This window comes from Amphibalanus amphitrite, unplaced genomic scaffold (genome assembly GCF_019059575.1).
Source record: "Amphibalanus amphitrite isolate SeventyFive unplaced genomic scaffold, NRLGWU_Aamphi_draft 000545F_arrow, whole genome shotgun sequence".
Taxonomy (NCBI): domain Eukaryota; kingdom Metazoa; phylum Arthropoda; class Thecostraca; order Balanomorpha; family Balanidae; genus Amphibalanus; species Amphibalanus amphitrite.
This window is the reverse complement of record NW_024882039.1, coordinates 259,591-278,171: the sequence shown is the minus strand read 5'-3', so window position 1 is coordinate 278,171 and position 18,581 is coordinate 259,591. Positions and strand designations below refer to the sequence as shown.

The window sequence follows — 18,581 nt, the reverse complement described above, 5'->3', positions numbered from 1 at the left end:
CCCGGAACACCGGCAGCGTCTTCTATAACTATAAGGGGACCTTTTCTACCGTGCTTATGGCACTTGTAGACGGATCCTACTGTTTCCGATACATTTTTGTGGGTAGTGCAGGGAAGGAGGGCGACGCAGGGATCTTTGCCGACTCAGATCTGGGCCGAAGGTTACAAGCCGGCCGCCTTGGACTCCCTGCGCCGAAAACTACCAGCATCGGAGAGTGCGCGCCGCAGAGCATGCCGCTCCTGATCGTGGGAGATGAGGCCTTCCCAATGAAGCCCTACTTGCTGCGTCCCTACCCAGGCACTAGGATCTCCGATCCTAGTGTCATACCTTCAACAAGCGTCTGTCTCGTGCTAGGATGGTTGTGGGGTGTGCGTTTGTGATTTTTGCACAACGGTTCCGGTGCTTCCGAGCGCCTTTTCAAGTGGAGCCGCTGAACGCATCGCGAGTTGCAGGCCCATGTCACTCCACTTTTGATGACATCATAAGGGGGCCTCAGGACAATTATGGCGCGGTGCGCCACAATCGCTTCAAAGCTACTTACCAACAGTTGCCATTTTTGAAAATATTATTTTGAAATAAAGTTAAAAGTAACGAAAATATTGTAATAAAGTTGTTGATTAAATCGATACCATATCTAAAAACTTACTGAAAAATGATTTATTCATAGTAAAAATATAAGCTCGATGCGTTTTTACGTTGCTTTCCTGCAACTGCAGAGGATTTTTAAATCGTCTATATCTTCAAAACCGGCCATTTCTTAGCATATTGCTGCTCTTTTTTATCGCTAGAAAATTAGTTGAACTTTGCAATGACATCAACGGTTGAGCGATATGTTTAGTGTCCCCAACAATCTTCAAATGAAGTTAGTCATTTTTACGTTGTTAAGGAATGGAGCACCCCTTGCGAGCATCAGGGGTGAGGTCACTCAAGATCTGTCTCGGATTGGTCGGCGGGGGAGTGACTGTACCTTCTATAGATGGCCTTGGCGAGTTGTGCGCGCGGCATGTGTGCTCCATAACTTTCTGCGCAGAAAATCCATGGGTACAGAATGCCGGGAAGACACCGTGACGTTTGACGATGAGCAGACGGCGTGCGCAGAGAACGGAGCCTTCGGCGAACTCAACGTTAGGCTATGCTCTAACATGCACAGTCATCAGGCACGCGAGGTGCGCGAGTACTTCGCAGACTACTTAAGCGGAGAAGGAGCTGTGCCATGGATCAGTTCATCGGCTGGTAGTACGGGCTCAGGGGCCGGAGCCCGTGTGTAAAAGGGAAATGCGACAAGAAGGCATGTTTCCGATGTTTGGGGTACATGACTGTAAATCACTGGCCATGACACTGCAATGGCAATGCAATGACCATGCCAGACGCATGCAATACGCATGCTTGCAACGCGTTACCGTTTGTTTTCTAATGGCCGGCCGCCGCCCGTCGTGGATTTGACTTGCGGGTTTTGGGGGCTAGTGTTCAGTGTTCGCCGCTGGGATAAGTGTTCAGTGTTCTTGTATGGCGTCGTGCGCCTGTGTCGAACAAAACAACATGAGGACTAGTTTCTTTTTTGTTTTATTGAATTAAGTGGAGTAGCCATCTGTCTGGACCATCTGGAGGCTGGACCATATAAACGTACATCGCGAACGATCGGGCGGTAGTTGCCTGGCAGGTAGGTCGCCCAGATGGACCGCCATCAGGCGGCCGCCGACGAACAAGTATATGACAAACAAAAACACTTTAAAGTAACTATCCGATTTTTACACCAGTAAAACGCCTTTTGGGCGACCAACGGAGCGAGCGAGAGGATGGGCCTTGCACGTGCGAAATTGCGAGGGGGTACCTCCAACTAACTTGTGCACTGCACCCTACTAACCGGTCTTTAGCGATGTGCCAAATTTCAGCGCAATCGGCCTAGCCGTTCTCGAGATCTGGAAGCGGCACACTGCACGTGCGCACGTGCAAGCGGGGTCCAAACTGACTTTTGCACGGCACCCTACTAACTGGTCCCCGACCGTGTACCAAATTTGAGCGCAATCGGCCCAGCCGTTCTCGAGATCTGGGAGCGCCCCCTGCACGTGCGCACGTGCTGTAGCACCCCAACCTTAACACATGCAGATGAATTATCTGATGGAGACCTAACTGTGTACCGAGTTTCAATTCAATCGGCCCAACCGTTGTGCCGTTATTGAGGTTGCAATTTTGGGGGTTCTGAAAAAATGTCCAACTTTACCACGCGCCACGTGCGGTGGTTGGTAAGAACGCATGGTGGCCATCACACCACAGAACTTTTACGTCCAAGTGACATTCAGTAAAGAAGACCGCTTGTCAATCGGATGTCCCGTTCCTAAGATATTAGCTTTTGAAGAGCGTCCCCACGGCCGGCCGGCCGGCCGGCCGCTCATACTCAGGATTTTCCCTTAATTCAGTATGAGACTCCGCTCGCTTCGCTCGCTCCGTAATAAGATTTTGTTGAGATAATCAAATTACGGTTCCTGGCTGGCTGGTTTGAGCACTATAACTATAGCAACATCGGCATCAGTTCGGAAATACTTATTTTCAAAGTATGCGTGGTGGAGTTTTTTGGATGCCACTTAGTAGCTATTCGTATACCTATACACTTTTTACATAAAGGTCATCTTATTTTAAAAGGAAATATAACACCTAGAAAGGATTTTGTATTTACTTCAATCTTTTCAAGGCGTAATAGTCTAACAACGACTACTCGAAGTGGGACACGACGTCCTCCCTGGCTGCACCGCTTCGATTCTGGCTCTCAACTTTCCGCAAAGTTTTACTGAAGGCATCTCGGATATTACGCCAGGCTTTCCGGCAATCCTCAACTGAAGCAGAAAAATACAATTGAAAATATAAAAGGTACCCAATGAGCAAGTCTACAATGCTTTAGCACTGATTTGAGGGACATTCCTAAACATATCATTAAGAGACAAGGGAAAAGGCATTACTCTTATAGTTTATCTAAAAAATCGTAAGGAAAGGACCCGATAATTCCGAGAAACTTTTGGCTTACGCCTCCTTCAACTCGCTCTAAGAGCCCTGCGTAGGGGCCTCGGAGCCCGCGTGGGGGCCCCAGAAGCCTGCGTGGGGCCTTCATGGGGCCCCATGAGCTCGCGTGGGGACCAGGAACCCGCAATGGGGCCCCAAGTTCCACGTGGGGGCTCTGGAGCCCTGCATGGGAGCCATTGCAGGGCTCTAGCGCGTCCGTTTCAGGCACCGTGAGTGTCCCTGGCTCACCCTCAGCGAGGACCTGCTGGAGCTGCAGCAGCAGAGGGACACGGCTCGCAGAGAGTGGGACGCCCAGCGGACCGCTGACGCGCGGAAGCGGTACATCTCGCTCTACAGGAGGTTCAGGGCGGGCCTGGCGAGGGCGCGATCAGAGTTCTTCGCGGCCAGGAGGCCTGCCAAGGACATGTGGAAGGACCTGAGGTCGTACGCCATCAGCAGCACTAAGACCAGCACAAGTGACAGCAACCTGGACGCAGGGAGACACCGGTTGGTCACGTGACTCGGAAACAAAAATCAGCTGATAGAGTGGCGGAATCACCGTAATCGAACACGAATAATTCCGGACGATAGAGCGGCAGTATAGGAGTTTTCTTCACAACAGGCAAACATTGCAATGTTTTATCATTCTATGATCAAGAAACGTTCATAAATCATATATTTCTTCGATGATTACTGCCGCAACCGACGCGCACATATCGTAGCCAGCGTAGCCACATAGCGTAGCCAGCGCATAAAGCTGTGCTTTGCGATATTATATGTAAAGAAACGGCCAATGCTTATTATGCGTAACAAAGCTCGAAGAAGATAGAATTCTATCCTGCTTCAACCTTCTACTTACGCTTTTATAATTACGATAGCGACACCATACGGCCTATCGACGCTATGCAACTCTATGGAGTGTCCGAGATCAGAGGCGGACCATCCGCGGCACGTTCAGCTGCACTGCCCGGTCGCTGGGAGGGCGACACCTAGCGCCGCTCTGGCCGCTCGCTTCCGCGCACAACTAAGATACCTGGTTACGCCTGTGGGAGGGGAGGGAGAAAACCAATAACAGTCTGATGAGCCAATGGAGTCTGTGAGCCACGCCAATCAGCGCCCTTCCGCGCGCAGACGAGAGCTAGAGCTATTCATCTTCTTTCCTGTTTTCACTGGTCCGCCAGTCACCAGCAACGTCCGTGCAGTCGATCGTAGCCATTTCGCGCCAGTCGGCCGCCAGGTTATCTACAATATCTCTTCTTGTATAGCATTGCAAGCATTTTAGTATTTGTAGCCGGGTGTTATCAGTAGTTGACGCATTTCTGTGTAGTTTGTGTAACACAATTGGAAAATACAGCGACATACATACTTGAATTCACATAGTTTTTTATTCTTGGCACGGATTGCTTACCCTTGCTTCAGCAAACAGCCAATCTCCATATTTCTGTTCCGAAGCTGCAGTGGACACCAAAAATACATTACGTTATGCTAGCATAATCCAAAGATACACAGATTTCACGCTGTACTGCTAGGTTCCAGAGAAGGCATTTTCTCGCTCACGGATGCTCAGCAAAAACGCGCGATTGATTGCAGCTAGCGCCCTCACGATACAAATATCACGCTCGCCAAAACCTGCCGGTTACAGCCACTCACACCTTACTTCCAGCCTCTGTTACATTTATCATTTATTAGCATATCGAGACAGAATGAGACCACGGCATGATCGTCAAATTACATAACAGAAATTACAGGACATTGGCGAGTCCGTAAAAATACCCCAATCTCAGCCAACACCGTTGAGACGGAGGGGGAGGGATGTCGAATCCGGGACACGTATCGGCGTATCCTTCACAGATCCAGGTGTCTCACGCCCATGGACGCTCAATCAACCCTGGCACACTATCCACCGATCACGTCGGCTCTGACTATCTTAATTTCGTACTGAGATCTTATGACGGGCCTGCCATTTGATCATATCCGACAGTGCAGTGCACTAACACCCGAACACAGCCTTAAGTGCACTATGCGGCCTTCTTCGGATGACGCCTCAGAACAGGGCACTCGGAGCAGGTGTTGCACCCAAATGCCTGTAGCCTCTTGTTCGTGCCCGGCAATCAGCATTTCGGAGTCGGATGGTCTTAGGCGGTGGCAGCACTTGTCGCCGTGAAGCCTTCGTTCGGGCGACACCGTCAGCTCGAGCGCCGGCAAGTCACGGAGTGACCTGTAACACAGCGAGTCGCAGCACGTCACGTCTCACGACGACCGTCACGTTTCAGCCCCGACGGCCGTTATGTAACAGTCACGGCAGCCGTCACAAAACCAGCCACGGCGACCGTCACATTGTTCACCACGGTCGTAAAATACTAGCCACGGCGACCACGACTCATGGCTCATAACGTTTCCAGTCGCACACTCAGCTATAATAACAGTGCATTAGCCTGTAAATACATTTCTCACTCAAGAAAATGACGCCCGAGCGAGTCCGAGACCCACCAAACGTCACGCCACTGGCAACGGCACCCGCATCAGCCGGCATCCCGTCCCGGTAGCATACCTACAAAGTTCCCTCAAGCCGCTCACCTAGGGACGCGGCGACGTGTCACAAAATTGTAAGCACGTCACTGACCTGGTGACGTGGCGGGACACAGCTGACTGAGCAGTGGAAACGTTGCTTCACACAGTTACTGACCTGGAGATAATGTGATCGTTTCTGGACAACGTGACTGGATACGCGCGCCGCGTGGATGACCATCACACTCCACAACTTCTTGCCGAGTGACGTCCTACAGATGGATCGAACCGTTGTCTCCAGAACCACCGCCAGCAACGAGCCTGGTGGAGGATAATGTGTTCAGAACTCAGAAACCACAAAGCATAGTTACCTGCAATACAAACGACAAAGCCGGCCACAGGCACTCAATGGCGAACTTTTATGCTAAGACTTGGTTTCATCGGTACACAAGATTGCAAACGTCCATGATGAAACTCAAATCACAGATCTAGCAAGCAAATAAATACCTGAGAAAGCAGTGCACAGAACTTGTTTAATTATCTAGGAGCTTATATCTCTGTATTGCACACACGGTGAGCAGACAAGCCTCTGCCACGCCATACCTTCTTTGGCCCATACCAGTGAGCAGCTGATGTAGTTTGCCTGATTTTCGACATGTGTGAGGCTGGCGATGATTGCGTCTGCAGCGTCCCACGCGTAAGCCAAGCTGCCGAGAGCCATGCCAGCTAGTTGGAAGAGCTTCCGTTCAGCTAGCAAGTGCAGGTAGTAGCCATCCAGCAAGTCTGGCAGGAGGCGCTTTCACCAACTTCTCAGGCGTTGACGAGATGGAGTGCCTGGGGTGTGTGCGCACCAAAAAGCAGCAACTGTATGCGCAGAACATTGGCGTAACCTGGATGAATGAAAGACAGAGGGAGTCAGGAGTACAGGGGTAGACAACTGATATAGGCGAGGGGAGCACTGGAGACTATTGCTATAGTTCGACAACTTTAAGAAAGAACAAAGCTAAGCCTAAGGTGCCTCAAAGCACTTAACACATGCATTGAACATTGGATAGCCTACCTGCACTTAAATTTGACTGAAATCATCTCAGGCATATTGGAAGTGTATTTAGGGCCTTGTTGGAAGTTATCTTCAGAGACATGACATGTGCATCAATAACTATTGCACTTCAAAGCTGTTCTTTCTTAGCACCTAGCTTTGTCAGACTAAGACCATATGAAAGCCATCTGCAGCACAAATGGATGGAACAATAGCCTGAGGAGGTACTGGTATAAGTCACATTTATGAGGATCCATATTGAAGAAATTGTGATAAATGGCTCCCTTTCCCTCCTCATTGGAAGGAAGATGATGGTGACCCTGCCACTTTTTCTACTAAGGAAAAGAATCATACAAAATGAATAAAACTTATCACTAATGGATTTACAAACTGTGTGGAGAAGGAAATCATGGCCTCCCACTCCCGATGGAGGCCCCAAATATCTGTCCCTATTTTTTGTATCTGTCTGGGTGTCTGGGGCGCATAGCGACACGGGACAGCCGGCTCGCTGGCCGGCTGCCCGTCCGGTCACGTGCTTGCGTCCCGACACCCACCATAAAACCTATGTTCTCTAAATACACTCGCTCACTTCTCCTCTACCGACTGTGACGCCAACACCATCCGCGGACCCCGGCTCCGACGAGGGCGGCCGAAATGGCCGGCCCACAATTGGTGCCAGCGGTGGTGATTGGTTGTCGGTGGAGGACTTTTGGCTTCAGGTGAGTTCTCTTTAAATTAATTTCATTTGCTTTTTGTAATGTTTGAAATTTGAGATTTATATTTAGTTCTATTCGTTTTTCTATATGATTTTTGTCATTATTTGTTTGGCTAACCATGGAAGATGCTACCAGGAATTTTAGTATTGAGTACAACACCCAAATGAAAGATATTTTAAGGCGAATTGCTCATTTAGAATTAGCTGTAGCAGAAGAGCTTATTGCTCAACAAGATCAAAATCTATCAAAATCTCAGAGCCGAGGACGAGATCGTCAATCTCGTCAGCAAAAATGCCGTTATCAAACTGTTCGCTCAAAATCACTTCACTCTTCGCATCATTGTTGTCAAGAAAGAAGTCATTGTTGTTCAAATTCTTATTCAAATTCCTATCACCATGAATTTTCGAGCTGTCACCGGAACTTTTCACCGCGTCGAAACTGTCGTTCTCTGAGCCCAAACGGGTTCCGCTCACTGCACTAGGGGATGAGTGCGTGAGCGTTGCTTCAGATGACAGGGACCGTTAAGCACATCCCCCGGTTTTACGTGACGTCAAAATTTCGGGTCAAACTTGTTCAGCTCTTTATGATAGTGGAAGTAGTGTCTCTTTAGTTTCAGAAAAATGTCTGCAAAAATCTGGTTTAAAAGTAGCTTACGAACCTCCCAGTGTCTCTATTCTTGATGTTACTGGAAATCCTATTGACGTTGTAGGTGAAGTCAATCTGAATATTAGCATTCTTGGTCAAACAGTTCAACACAAATTTTTCATTACAGCAAAAAGTTTGCCATTCAAATGCGATATCATTCTCGGAATCGATTTTATCATTGCTCACAAATTGATTTACAATCCATCGAGTCGTACGGTGAACTTTCTAAAACCAATTCTTTCTTCCAATGTAGTCGAAAGACGCTCAAAACGTCTGAGTCCCAAAAGACGTAAAAGAGTACGTTTTCTTTTATCAACAAAGGACAATGAAAAATCTGTCGATCAAATCGTTTATCCTGATAAAACGGTAGACATGTTCACAACCGCAGAAAAACATGCATTAACTATTGATGACGAAAAGTCATATCCATTGTTCGTGAAACAAACAGTAGAAATTTTTGGTTACGGCGAAAAATTTGTACGCGTAAAATTACCACAATTCCTACAACCAAATGAATTTCCATACCTAATTCAAACGCATTGTGATCAAAGTATTCGAGACATTCAGATTGCCCGTTCTATCAATTTCTTGGAAAGTTCAGGCACGCTTGTACGCGTGATTAATGCTTCAAGTAACCCAATCATTTTGAGAAAAAATCAGAGAATCGCACAAGCCCATCCGACCAAAAAGTACCCCTTCAGTCAGGTCACAGACCGACCCCATCCCATCAGACAGGACGCTGACCTTGCTCAGTACCATGGGTCAGTCAGTGCCTGTCAAACAGCGCCGTCTGTTCCCAATCCCGCCAGCGTCTCGCCACAACAAAAAACGGTCGCTGAGCCGGACTTGGCTGCGTCAGACACCGGACGCAGAACAGAGATAAACAATCCGACGACCTCTATCCCGAGGACGTCAGGGCACAGGTCTGTCAGTGACATTGATTTGAAACATGTCCCAGTACACTTTCGATTTAAACTCCGAGAACTCTTAGACAAACATCAGCCTGTTTTTGGAAACGATATCTCTGTCACAAAACACACAGAGGTTTACAAAAATCACAATGGATTTACAGACCACACTCCGGCTGATCAACGAACAAGTCTCCCAATTGCTCATCGGGAGATAACTAAGGAAGATATAAAACTCATGGTAACAGCCAGAGTTATCAAACCATTAGTTTCACCATATAACTCTCCAATCATTCTTATCAAGAAATCAAATGGTCAATATCGCCTCGTTTCAGATTTGCGACTTCTCAACTCCAAAATCAAGGATGACAAGTTTTCTCGTTCATTTACATCACAGGTAAAAGATCAACTTTCTGACTGTGAAGTTTTCTCTACCTTGGATTTCCTTAGTACATTCCACCAAATTTCTTTGAATGAATCTTCAAGTCATTCTACGGATTTTGCAAAGGATTACGACAATTATCATATGAACGATAAACCAATGGGTCTTCGTTCAAGTTCCTCCGTTCTCAACAGAGGGTTGCAAATTGCACTCAGTAGTCTTCAAGGCATAGATGCATTTTTATATGTTGACAATATTCTTATCGCTAGCAAAACGTACGACAGGCATTTAGAAAAACTCGACAATATATGTTCTCGTTTAGAAGAAATTCATCTTGTGATCAACCCCGAAAAGTGTGAATTTATGAAATCTCAGGTAAAGTATCTGGGTTTCATACTTGACAAACATGGAATTCGTCCAGATGCATCCAAATTACAAGCGGTACAAGATTTTCCTGTACCAGAAACAGCGAAAGATGTTCGTATTTTTATTCGGTTTGCGAACTGTTATCGCAGACACATTCCAAAACTGGCTGAGCTTACTGCTCCGTTAATTCATTTGACAAAGAAAAATGTTGATTTTATTTGGTCAAAAGAGTGCGAAAAAGCATTCTCATCGTTAAAAAGGTCACTACGAAAATGCGCTTTATTAAAATTTCCAAATTTCGAAAAAGACTTCTACCTATTTACACATACAAGTGATTTCGCCATTAGTGGCGTACTTGAACAACAAAAATATGGTGATGAATTTCACCCAATTGCTTTTATTAGTCGACAGCTTAGCAAAGCTGAAAGAAATTATTCTACTTCAGAAAAGAAATGCCTCGCAATTTCATGGTCTTTTGATCATTTGCGATCTTATCTTTTAGGTCATGTCACTCATGTCATGACAGATCATTCACCATTAAAATGTATTTTCGAGTCAACTCATCTTAGCGGTCGTTTAAAGAAATGGTTAGTAAAACTATCAGAGTATGATTTTGATGTCACTTATCTACCAGGTATTTTGAATGTTACAACTGATCATTCGTCTAGTGCCGAATTAGATACACAAAACAAAGCAGACTTTCTTGGCCATGTCTGTGCAGAAACCGCAGGATGGACAAAAGAGAAAATCAAAGCTGAACAGCGAAAAGACCCAGATTTGATGCCAATCATTGATCGCCTCGTGAAACCGAAAGCTAAAGGCCCTGATCTGAAGCTGAATGAATCTCTTTCCAACTTTTTCTTAGGTTCAGATGGCCTACTTTACCATGTAGCCAAACAAAATTCCAGGATTCGTCAGTTTATAGATCAACTTGTAGTTCCAAATTCAATGAAAAAACTGATGCTTGAGAAAGTCCATGACACTTTTTCGTCAGGACAAAAGTTATTCAGAAACATTCTTTCCAAAATTAGCATTCAATTTTACTGGAGGAACATATACTCCGATGTCAAAAGGTATGTAGACTCCTGTCGTTTTCACATGAACCAAAGTGCTCACAGATTTTGGAAACGTGCACCAAGGCAGTGCACAAGTACAAAAGAGCACCCTAACATCGATCGTCTTCAAAACTTGGAAGACGATCAAATCGACACCTGCGTCGATTCACAGTCTCTCAGCAACGAATCTGCCATTCGTTCCGTGAGTAATGCCTCACAGAGCAGCAACAACGGTGCACGTTCACCTGTTACACTGCCGGCAAAGCCAGGGACGTTGGCGACTCCTTCTGAAGAGAATGGGATCGACCAGAGTGATCTTACACGGCTGGAGGAAGATTGGCGAAATTGTCGAGCAGGCCGAGAGGTTAGTCAGGCTGATCACCTGCGGTATAACCCCTGGTCTCGCAAAAACATACGCCCCCCAGACCGTCAAGAAGGAACATAGCGCTCACATAGCGCCCATTTAGCGCTCAAATATATTATTTGCCTGCAGAAGACATGCTGCGTTACAATGAGGTTGACGAGGTCCCTCCCGCGCATGTACATTGAAGACATCAGGCATAGCAGTTCCTCAAAAATGTATGATGCATGAATGAATGAAATTTGATAATAAGCATGTTTAAGTGTTGTCTTCCATTGCAGTAGGAATTAGAATCACACAAACTAATAACGAACACACTAGGGCTACAAAAGAAAGGGTTGTTAGCAGAGCCTCTATTTGGGAAAAAATGTGTGTATAAAGATTCTCTCCTGTTCATTAAAATTGTTTTGGCTAGTGGAACTGATGAAGTGCATGGGAATCCAGAGGAGGAGATCTCAGGAGGGGTCAGGGGGGTCAGGACCCCCCCCCCCCTGCCTGAAGACGAATTACTGCTATGTAAGTCAATGGTACTACATCCAGCCCGCCTCCATCTGCCCGGCCTGGACCCCCCTGTCATTTTGACAGATCTCCACCCCTGTGGGAATCTATAACAATGTTGAGCTGAAACACGTTTAAAATGTCTAAAATATAGTTCAGCCCCCCCCCCCCCCCAGTCTGGAAGAAGTGTCTGCGCCACTGTGTATAAAAAATGTGCATACTCTATATCAGGGGTCGGCAACCTTCAGCCAGTGCGCTGGATCAGACCAGCAACCATCTGACGCCCAGCCCGCAGCTGGTATCACCAACAACATTGTGTTCCAGCGACATTGGTGCCTTTCAGCAACAATGGTCAGCAGCAACGTTATCAGCAACATTGGTGCCTTCAGAAATATGCTTTCTCCATATAAAAGTGACTTTAGTGTGTGTTCGCACAATAGCTCTTCCTTCACCATCAGATATCGATAGGTATAGGTACCTGATCATATAATAAAATGAACACAAACATTTCTTCTGTTTTCAAACTCGCTTTTTCCTCTACCAGTCTGTCTTAAAAGAGTAGAAGTTGTAACGAGCAAGAATGTTAACATTTTCAAGAACAAGTACGACCAGTAGCGGATCCAGGGGGGCAAAATGGGCATTTGCCCCCCCCCCCCAAACGGCATAATTTTAACATTACGCCTATGGACGATGCATGGAAAGAATCGATAAATTGTTATGGTTCCCCCCCCCAAAAAAAAACTCTGAGCTGGATCCGCCTCTGAGTACGACAAACACATCAAGAAGACTACGGAGAGAGGCAGCATCCTATGAGCATTCTGCTCCCTTTGCCTCTTAGAGAACTACTTGGCACGCATCTACTTGGTAAGTATGTTTAATCAGATGACGTAGAGCAAAGCATGTGGGTTGTCACAACTAAGATCCATTAATAATGGTTCCATTTTTCCAAAATATTGCACGTGATTCATGATTGTTACAAATTGTAACCATTATGCACCTACCAAGTACCTACGCTTAGCTCCCTCTACTCAGCAAGCCAAGTACAATCACAATGGGCAGATAAATATCCTAAAATGCAGCGTGCGAATCGCGAAATGCGAATAAAATCTTATCCATTAAAAATACCAATTCAATTACCTCTCCCCTTCCGCAATCTTCAGAGCGAAATCCTAAACGGTTAGACGCTGACACACAAACTTGTCTTGGCGCCGCTTTCGCCTCCTGCAGCTACTATTTTCTTGTTGCGCAAAACTGAAAGATTTTGCAAATGCCGACGTCACACATGTGACGTCATACGCCGAGGGGCGGAGCCTGGCACCCGAGAGACCCCTACTGCGCATGCGTGGTGCAAAATTTTGCGGTAGGATGCGCTGCCCGAACAGGGCTCTTGATTTCAGTTTCGTGCTGAAATTGGAATATCACGATTGTTCTAAAATAACCAGTTTTAGTAAGGAGAATATTTCCCTTACAGGCGAAATTCTAAGAATTTTTATAAAAGGAATGTCACAGATACGTCAGATTTGTGACCCGAACTTTACTCAAAACATCCGACCCACCTGTTTCTTACAGGAATGGTGACTGCAAAAGCGCATGAAGATGGGCATCGGGGTCGTGTCAGTGGTTATCACGGCCTGCTGTATTCTTCACAACTTCTGTGAGAGGTTCTACGATGCCTGGGTGCCAGACCCTGTGGATCCGCCAGTGAATTGCAGTGAATAGCCACGGCTGTACATACTGTGGTCGCGGAGTTGTCTGTTTCCGTCAATACAAAAATTATATCAGACTGACTATATCGAATATGGGTGGCCCAGAAAAAACGTTCCCAATTTTAAATCAATATTTCTCAGAAAGTGATAAAGATACAACATTGAAACTTCCAATAGTCAATGCGGCATCTATTTTCAGTAAATGGTATGATATTGATGTTATTCTGTCAGTTACTTTTTAAACGGTTCGTGTTTCTAGCATGCCATGTAAAAATCGCTTTTTTGCTCCGATGTTTACTAAAAATGTCAGTGAACGGGCCACTTCCATCTCGGCACCACGGCCTGCAGCCGTGACTGCTACTGGCACTAGTCTCATTGATGGCTCAGGCCTCAGGGTGACACATTCCCTCTAGCTTTTTTCCTTATTCGGTCGATTTATTATTTGATCTTGAAGGGATGGCGATCAGCTGTAACCCATGCACCATGCCACTCCTTCTCCTCGAAACAGGACTTGTGTTGAAACGAATGGCATCCATTAACACAATTTTGGCTTAGTATTTGGATATTTGGCACATAGTGGGACAAAAAATATAAAAATAACAACACACGTGCTGGTATCATTCACGTGTTCTATTTTTTTATTTTTTTTCTAACATGGTACGCCTAAGCCAATCATTAGGTACTACCGTTCAACTACGGCAAAAAAAGCAAAAATGTCTTACTTAATTCAACATAAGGTTGCTGGCTTGAAAATGATGGTACAGTGTTATAATTTGGCATACCAATGCGCATAGAAGTGACGCAAACTTGATGAAAATTTTGGCTCGTTATTCGCACTCGAATTTGAGATATGGGACTCCAAAGTTCGGAACGTTTTTTTTGGGCCACCCGGTATATTGACCATACAACTATATTCCATGCTTGCTTCTTTTTTCTTTGCGTCCGGACGGACACTTCAAACGCGAACATATATCTTCCAGAAAAGACCATGATAGAAACTCGAGGAAAGGTTTTCAAACAGTGACACTGATTCATACGCTTGAAAGATCCACAGATCCAATAGAGTTCACCAAATTTACAAATCAAACGTGCTTCAACCATAAAAAGACTCATGAATTATTGGTCACAAATAACGGGCTCAATGGGAAGTCTACCTAAAGAGCATGCTTTGGCCACCAGGCCTCTGCGTTTCTGAAGAAGTTCCAGTGCCACACGCTGGAGCTACTCGCTATCGTCTAGCGCCGACCTGGCCAGCGGCTGGGCGAATCAATCCCTCCCAGCTGGAAATGCTGTCGAACCTCGGCAAAAACGTCGTGGGCATGGACAGTACTCACAATACGGCAGCTAGGGGCTGTGATCGGCAACTAGGCATTTCTCTTTTCGAAGCTGTCTTCAGTTTTATCCGTAGCTCCGGTATAAGATTGATTTTTACTCCTAACCTTGCTCCCGACCAGTCCGGACGCGCGCCATTCCGCTCACGTCCTGACCCGTTGAGCGTCGAGATTGTCGAGGTCGAGGTCGTACTGCCGGTACAGAAAAGAAAACAAGATACAAAAAGGAAGATAAAGATGCCGGAGAAAATCCGTTGGAAAACAAATAGTGAACGTGAGCTTTAAAGGGACCCTCCCACCTTCAAAAAAGTTTATGAATTGGCATGAAAGTGATGTCGCTCGGTTCAGAAAGAGCGAAAACGAATATCTACCAAATTTCACCAAAAAATATTCACCGGTTTTCAAGATATTAGACTTTTACTTTTGTTTACTTTTTTGGGACCTCCGCTGTTTCTAGCGACTTTATTTTAGAAGTGCGGCGTTTGCGGCAGATGTTGCGCGCAAATAGCATATACCACCGCGTGCTAAAAAACGTTTTAGTCAAACATTTAAAAATCGTTAGATATTTGCGCTGACGTCACACATTCAGAGGGGTATTCCTAAGCATTAGCCCCTCTGAATCAAAATGCTGCAATTTTGAAATTCAATATTTCCGATTTAAGGCATTTCTCGATGTTGTGAGTGCCGAAACCGGTAATTGTGAGCCAGGGACCCCATTTTGGCTATCTCAACTCAAATCTAATGTTAAGGTGGGAGGGTCCCTTTAAAGGATTGGACAATAATAAAATACTCAACTGTTCCGTTATTGGAGATTGACACGAATCGGACTCTGTTCTGCTGCGGCTTCGACGAAATCGGCGCCAGGAATGAACGCGGAAGGTGGCAAACAGCGTGGTGAGGATAAAAAGGAGGAAAAAAGGAGCGAAGGTGAGGTGGTGAAAGACCAAAGGAAATAAGTCAGGATTTTCAGTAAAAGATAGCCAGTTATCAGTAAAAGGAAGGGCAGATACATATGGAAAGGAGAGGAACAGGTTTGTGGTCTCTAGCTCACAGACAAAGACGACTGCACCATGTGTGAAGGATGTGATGCATGGTTTCATCCAAAACGCCAGAAATTATCCGAATTCCGAGGACGCTTTGCAGCACTATCTGAGCGTGGCTATGTGGGTATGCAATGAGTGCAGGCTGTCCTCTATTCCACCCAGTGTAGACACTTCTGGAAGTTGAGACATATCATACAAGATATGCACGCTTTGCGCTTTTCCTTTATTATTTTTTTTTTTTTTTGCAAGCCTCTTAAATCTAACACTTTGATTAAATAGGGATACTTTCCTTTTCTTGATGCCAACTGATGTCATCAATTTTCGCACAGGTTCGGGACTCATCCTCACATTGGTCCTAGTGGAGGACAACCTGGGCCAGGGCTGTCCGGTGGCGTGGCTCCTCTCGTCAAGGGAGAACGCCAATGTCATCAGCGCGTTCCTGAAGGGCCTCAAACAGGCAGTCCTGGGCGCCAACCTTGAGTTCCCAGCGCCCAGGACTTCCATGTCGGACTGCGCAGACGCCTTCTACACCGCGTGGCTACGCGTCACGGACGCCGACTAGCCTCGTCCAACGAAGCCGCTCTGCGCCTTCCACGTAGTTCTGGCTTGGTGCAGCAGGCTGAACCTCAAAGGTACCGTATTTTTACATGCTGTTCGCTCGGCAGATTACAGAGGCTAATGCCGCGATTGTTAGTGTTTATTCGGATGCATATACGACCTCAGTAAAAAATCACGCCCGAGCTTGAGATGCGTTATCTAATTTTCTCTTCGATTCGTATGTTACGTTCTTTGTTAACGTTTGCTTCTACTTACCGCTCATGCTAAGCGGCTAACGCTACTTCAGGTTTATGACAATAATTGTAAACTACTTGTCATCTTTCGCAATTTGTATGACGCCATTTTGCTTAAGAGCGAATATCATTGAGCTATTCAATGTTAAATGTTCTTCCTTTTTATCATATTTTGGTACAATGCGTTTTAACGATTTCAACAATGTTATGGGTTTATTGCTGGGTTTGGTTTTCCTTTATCACTACCCTGTGCCACCATGAAGCCTTTAACATGCGACGTAAAGACTTCGGTTGTCTTCCAAAAAAATTTCAGGCACGAGACGAACGTGAACGGATGGCCGCCCAGCTGGAGGCCTTCATCACCTCCTCCGGGTGGCAGCTAGCCGGGGTCGCCAGCGAAGAGGAGGCGCTGGAGAAGGCTCACCGCGCGATGGCCAGCTTCGCTGACGACCTCATTAAAAGCCAGCAGACCAGGGCCTTCGGCCGGTACTTCCGGGCCGAGTGGACGCCAAACTCATCCGGACCTCATCGCTGCCGCTGGTCGATGGACACACCACCAGACAGCGGCGGAAGCTCTACTGTCTTCTCCGGAGATAGCCATATCACTCCTATCGGATCCCCAGAGGCTCAGGGGTGGGCCGAATACGAGGAGGCGATGGCAGATCTACCTCACCAACGTGACGAGCTTCCTTATCAGAGCGGCAATGCACAACTGGATCACGCAGCTGCCGAACCTCAAGAGCCTCATAGATCTTGAGTTGCTCGCATATTATTCTGGATGCAGTTTTAATGTTTGCTTCTATTCCAGCTGCGTGGAGGCGATCCGATCCAGCGCTACAATGACGATCGTGCACCGTAGCAGCAGCTGGGTCTACGGTGCAAGTGTTCCGCCGGCAAAATCGCAGAGCTCAACCACCAATGTGCCAACCGCATGAAAGCGACTTCTTTGGCGGTGTTACACGGCAGTGGCCACTGGTCTGTGACGACTGACGGTATTGTTATGTCCGCTTGTCCGGACCCAAAGCCGCGAGAAAGAATTGGGGACAAAAACAAAGCCCTTTATTTTTGTGGCAAAGTACAATGCAAAAATGACGTAACGAAAACAAGAAAAATATGGGTACGAGCTCAACAATACAGGCCACAAAACCAGCTCAGAACGTTTGCCGCGACCCTAGGGGTGTGAGTGTGTGTGTGTGTGTGTGTGTAGCGTCCGGCGCTCCTCCTAAGGGCGGGGCACACTCACCCTGCTTGGCGTCCCAAGGCAGGAAGGCAGGGCTTCACCCAGCTCGGTACCCCGAGGCTCGGCTAACCCTGACGGCTGGACACCCAGCGCGCGACTGCCCGCCGCCCGCCGCGCGACTCTGAGGTCAGTTGCGGTCACGTGACCCGACTAGAGTCGCGGCATTTCAGGCACACTAGAGTGATGACATTTACAACAGCAGACCGCCGCCCACCGCGCCACCGCGGGGTCGGCCGTGGTCACATGACCCGCTCCAGAGCTGCGGCATTTCAAATACACTAGCGAATAGGTACAGAGACAAGATAACAACGACATAACATAACAACATAACACTGCTTCCCCCTTAAAAAAAAAATTTCCACCTGTCGCAGAAGTATACCCGTCGGCTGTCACTCATGCCACTGCAGCCACTGAGGGACGCGCTGCAATACTGCCTCCTCCCCGGCTGCGGACAGGTGTACGCCGTCAGCGGCGAAGAATCGCCGGCTGTCCTCTCCCACCAGATGCCACTTCTTGTAGTTCTTGGTGAAGGTCCTCCCAAGTGGCAGGAACTCCACCCCCAGGTACTCATCACATACCCGCTTGGCGGCCTGCTGAGCCGCGAATGCTGGGCAGTTGACCCAGCATTTTCCAGCATCATGACGGTATCGGGGCAGCGGCCCCAGTACCAGGATGTTTCGTGCCGCCACCCATAGAAAGCTGAGAACCTCGTCCACATTTTCCTTGAAATCGCCCAGCCGGATGACATGGGACGGGTCGCCAGGGGCGCGGGGGTACACATCGTTTCCCGTCATCCATACGATGCATGTCCCCAAAGTGCACCCGAAAGCTCTTGCCGCCTCCTGCCACTCAGCGACCTGGCGTGCCTGGTCAGTAGCAAGCCTGGCCCACGTGTTTCCAGGGCTGCTAAAGTTCAGCAAAATGTCGGGAGGGCTGACATCCAGCCGCTCCCCCATTCGATGCGGGATTGAGTCGCCCAGAAGCAGGTGCACTTCTTG

General features: G+C 47.2%; 1 long non-coding RNA gene across 2 annotated transcripts; it reads right to left on the bottom strand.

The window, feature by feature from the left end:
- Positions 1-4,366: 4,366 nt before the first annotated feature.
- Positions 4,367-6,895, bottom strand: LOC122393632. 2 transcript variants are annotated; one of them, XR_006258726.1, is made up of 3 exons: positions 6,106-6,895; positions 5,681-5,823; positions 4,367-5,212 (listed from the first exon to the last, which is right to left on the bottom strand). It is a non-coding gene; the product is annotated as an uncharacterized LOC122393632 (long non-coding RNA). The 2 variants fall into 2 exon arrangements; XR_006258725.1 differs by lacking the exon at positions 6,106-6,895 and having other exon boundaries at positions 5,681-6,088.
- Positions 6,896-18,581: the final 11,686 nt, after the last annotated feature.